The sequence below is a fragment of the Numenius arquata genome, chromosome Z, assembly GCF_964106895.1.
Source record: "Numenius arquata chromosome Z, bNumArq3.hap1.1, whole genome shotgun sequence".
NCBI lineage: Eukaryota > Metazoa > Chordata > Aves > Charadriiformes > Scolopacidae > Numenius > Numenius arquata.
Window position 1 is genome coordinate 220,386 of NC_133616.1, and position 4,368 is coordinate 224,753.

Below are 4,368 nucleotides of genomic sequence, written 5' to 3' on the forward strand. Positions count from 1 at the left end.
CATATCTGTCTTCCGCCCTCACAAAATTAGCTGCTGTCTTTAAGGTCTCACAAAGCGACGCCATCAGCTTGTAGATGGGCAGCTTGTGCGATTCTCCATGGAGTTCCTTGCTCTCCACACAAGCTTCCTTGAGCCTACACTTAACCCCGCAGCACGGTACGGTACTGTTGTGCTTGCACCCATCCTGTCGTAGGATGGGGGTTTGGAGTCTGCCTCCACTGGTGGACCAAACAGCCACCATCTGAAATACACCATGAGGTGCAAAGGGTGTTTCAGTACCCTCCAGCATTTCCAACTGGAATAAGCACAGTGGCTTTTCTGTGTAGCGTGGAGTTGTTTATTGGAGGCACCTGGCGGGTGTCCTGGGCCAGCACCGAAAACCCAGCTCACAGAGCCCCCCCAGGGTACAGACCCTGGGCACTGTCAGGCTGCTTGTCCCCCTGCCATCACTAAATGCCAGGGGTGCCAGGAACCAGCGCCCGTCTGTGGGAGCCCCTCTGTGCAGGCGGATAAAGGCCATTTCAGAGTAGGCTGGGGCTTCACCTGGGCGTTACTGCCCGGTCCACGTGCTGCACGTGTGGGTGTCTGCAGGCCACTCTGACTTCACCTGAGGTACTCCTGTCAGACATGTAGGAGCTGGAGAGCGGTTCCCCAGCTTTCTGAAGTAGGCAGTTTCTGGTCGTTCAGGAAACACCCCGTGTGACAGTGGCAAGTAGCATCTTTGGGAAGGAAGTTTGCTCCCGTCTCCCCTCTTTCTGATCCCTAAGAGACAGGGTATTGGGAAACCAACACTCACCCCCCACCACCACTTCAGAGAATTCGTTCTGTTGATGTTTCATGTTGTATAACAACAAGCCATCGCGTTTGGGTTAAATAGACACACACCCAGCTGAAACGGATGACTTTGCACTGCTCAGGAGTTTATTGAATGTATTTTGTTTGTTGCTGATGTATTGCAACACCGTGGGAGTCACGATTCCTGAATTTCTGTCAGTAGAAATTCTAACTGATGGTAGCAGGGAAAACTAGCAATACGCTGGTTTAAAGCAGTCACTTTTCTGTAATAGAAAAAAAGCTTCAGTTATAATAATGTCACATCGTCGTGTTTAAATTCAGTGATTGCCCTTGAGTTCAGCTACACATGCAATTACACTGAAATAATTATATGTTAGTAGCTACCAAAAGTGGACAATGCTTGACTGATCGCGTCAGGTCAAAGCCATCTGGACAGGTTTTAGAGCCTGGCTCTGTGGTGGTGCTCCCATGATTGCTCTTTGCTGCATTGAAGGGGAGTAGGGAACGGAGTCTTTGCCTTTTAGTTGTTGCCTTGTTGCTCCCCACTCTTTCACGCTTGTCGAGCTGCCTGTCTGCCTCCGGTCTGCATGCCTGGCAGGAGGGACTCTGCAGGAACACCTCGTCTGTGCCGGTGACAAAACATCCTCGGGTCCTTACCATCCTTTCTGCGTCACGGTATGAAGAGTTTAAAATGTGGATGGTCTGAGGGTGACGCAGAGAGCTCCAGTGGGCACGTCAGAAACTGGTGGGAAATGGTGATTAACAGTTTTCTGCCCATGTCTAAATTTTCATGTCAGATTTTTTTTAAGAAGACTTTGCTAATAATTTCTGTTCTTTGTAGGCTGCTAACTAGCCACTCTACCCACCCTAGCCTTGCTGTTACAGGAAACACGTATATACCCTGTATCGGGTATTTCCTGGCTGTCTGAAGAGAATGAAAGCTGAGTGCATCTAAACTCAACTTCATACAAAGGTCTAGACCAAGAAATGGGGCTGGGCGAAGAAAGCTTGGTCCTGAAAGCTATCATCTCAGTTGACTTCAGGGGCAGAGGGAAGATTTCCTTGTAGAGCTTTGGCTTTACTTCGGTGTGCCTGCGTTACCAGTACGTGTCGGCTGGGTGGCTGCAAAATCCTAAGCAGTGAAATACTAATTATCGGTGGGGTGAACGGTGTTCTCATTGGGCTCTAGATTTACCAGCCCACTGAGCTGAACGGGAGATACAGCTGCCTCTTTCACAGTGTTTTAGGCTGAGCCAAAGCTTGCTTTTTGCCTTTTACAGAAGGGAACCGAGGCCTGGGGTTTGTGAGCAAGTCAAATACACGTGTTTTCTGACCTCGGCACAGACATCAGCAAAGCAGAAACCGGAACCCGTGTTTTAAAGGAGCACTTAGAAGTGACTTCTTGCTGCTAGGACTTGCGTTATTATATTGATAAATATTTTCAAGCACACACAGAATGAATGAATCGCACTGTGTCCTGAGGCAATTTTAATATGTTATGCTTTTCATAGGGCACCTCTGTAGTTCAGGCTGAAGCACTAACGCCTTGTGATTTAAATTCTATTACACAGACTAACAATGATAAAACACTCAAGAATGGAGTCAATAAAACTTCTACGGGATGTTTCTGCTTGTTCAAAAGTAATTAGTCACACGAATGGCTATAGATATTGGGTTTTTAGATGATGTCCCCTATAGATAAACTGATAATTCTCCCTGTTCTTTCACAGTTTTTTGTAGAATCATAGAGTAGTTTGGGTTGGAAGGGACCTTTGAAGGTCAAAAGTGCTCTAAAAACCAGTCTGCGTTCCAGTGGTAATGCTTTTCAAAACCACCTGAGGGATCTCAGTGTGTCGGTCCATATCCACAAAATACTAGGCACAGAACGCTTAAGTTGATCTTTTTTCAAGAAGTGTCTGTGGTTAGAACTGCATTGCTCAGGGAAAACCAGGCGTCTCTGTCCCTTTTGAAATAGAACCTTGAGTATGTTTGAAAATGTAGCTTTTAATCAGAATTTTGGAAAGAGTTCTGTTTGAAAAACGTCATGAGCATCTCAGTCAATTAGTGTTCCGAACATATGTTTTAATATGGTGCCAAAATAAGAGGCAGTTTCACTACCTCAGTTTATTGGCTTCAGAATTCTATTGTCATGGTCAATCCTAGAGGAAAGGGAAAGTCCTGAGCTGGCATTATTTTCCAGAGGTAATCACAGCCCCGCTGATTCCACTGAAATCCACATTCCTAACCAGGACATTGTAGTGATGATTCCTTAAGGTGACACGTGTGCTTTACCGTGGGAATCTGGGAGTGCCTGTAGCAGAGTATGTGTTTCCCAATACTATGGTGGGGTTGCTATAAAAGGAAGAGCAGATTCATCCTCTCTAAAAAAGATGTAAAAAGGTTATTTATTCCTCAGCAGGGTGGGAAAACGCATTGCCAGAGTTCACACACTTTTCCTGAGCTGATGCCTTGTCCACCAGTAGCTATTTAGTGTGATAATGGCGTTTGATAGACTGGACACAAACACCATTGTCACACTCCACAGCTCTGGGAGCACTGGGTCGTTGGTCCCTGGAAGAAGTAATACACACACATCGCAGACTTCGGCGTGGGGACTGCAGGGATCTGCAAAACACAGAGCAAAGACCCATGTTTATGCGCATTTATACGTGGTACATGGGGATTCTCATTGAGGAAGTGGGAGGCAGGATTTCGAACCTCTTTGAGGTGAATATTTTGTCAATTAGCTGTAGTAATCTAAAAGCTCAGTAGCTTTAAGCGGGCCTTTAAGTAGCTTTAAGCTCCTGTCCAAAGGAGATGGACAAGCACCTGGAGAAAGTGTCAGTCCTCTCCTAAGAGACAGATCTATGAATCACTCTGCAGGGACCTGTGCCTTTCTCTTGTCCATGGAGACAGCTCAGAGTAAGCGCCTGACTTCATGGAGTTGTGTGAGACCTGAGGAGTCGGGATGCTATAGATGAGATGGAGTTGTCTTTTTGTGCCAAGAGATGAGGATGGAATGCCTTGCTATAATGCTTTATGCTGTCTGTCTCTACTTTTTTAAGGTCGGTAAATCATCTCTAAGAGAACGTAGGGCGCTGCAGCACACCCTGTGCATCCAGCTAGCACCGAGGTAGCAACCCTCACACCCGGGAGGTATTCTCTCCAGCTGGGATGCAGCTGGCAGTTGTAGACCCGAGGTCCACGAGGCTGTTTTTAACAACTGTGCCTGTGCCTATAGGTGATAATGAGAAACGCGTGCCAAAGGAACATAATACTGTACGTCGCTTTCTAATTCATCACAACATTAGTGTTTTTCCCCCTTACCTTTCCTCACAGACGTTTTACCGAGGTTTCTCCCTGCAGCAGAGGAGAAAGGTCAGGCCAGATCCTACTCTAATTAAGCTCTCTGAGGCCGAGTCTGAGAATTGCTGGCAGATGCCGTGCAAAGAGCGGCAGGGCCCTGGCAGAAGTGCCTCGGGATTCACTGGGAAATATATCTGACAGCAGAGAGCCAGGCAAGTGATGCAGCTCCAAACAGGCAGTTTCAGAGCTCCACAAATACCTGGAAGC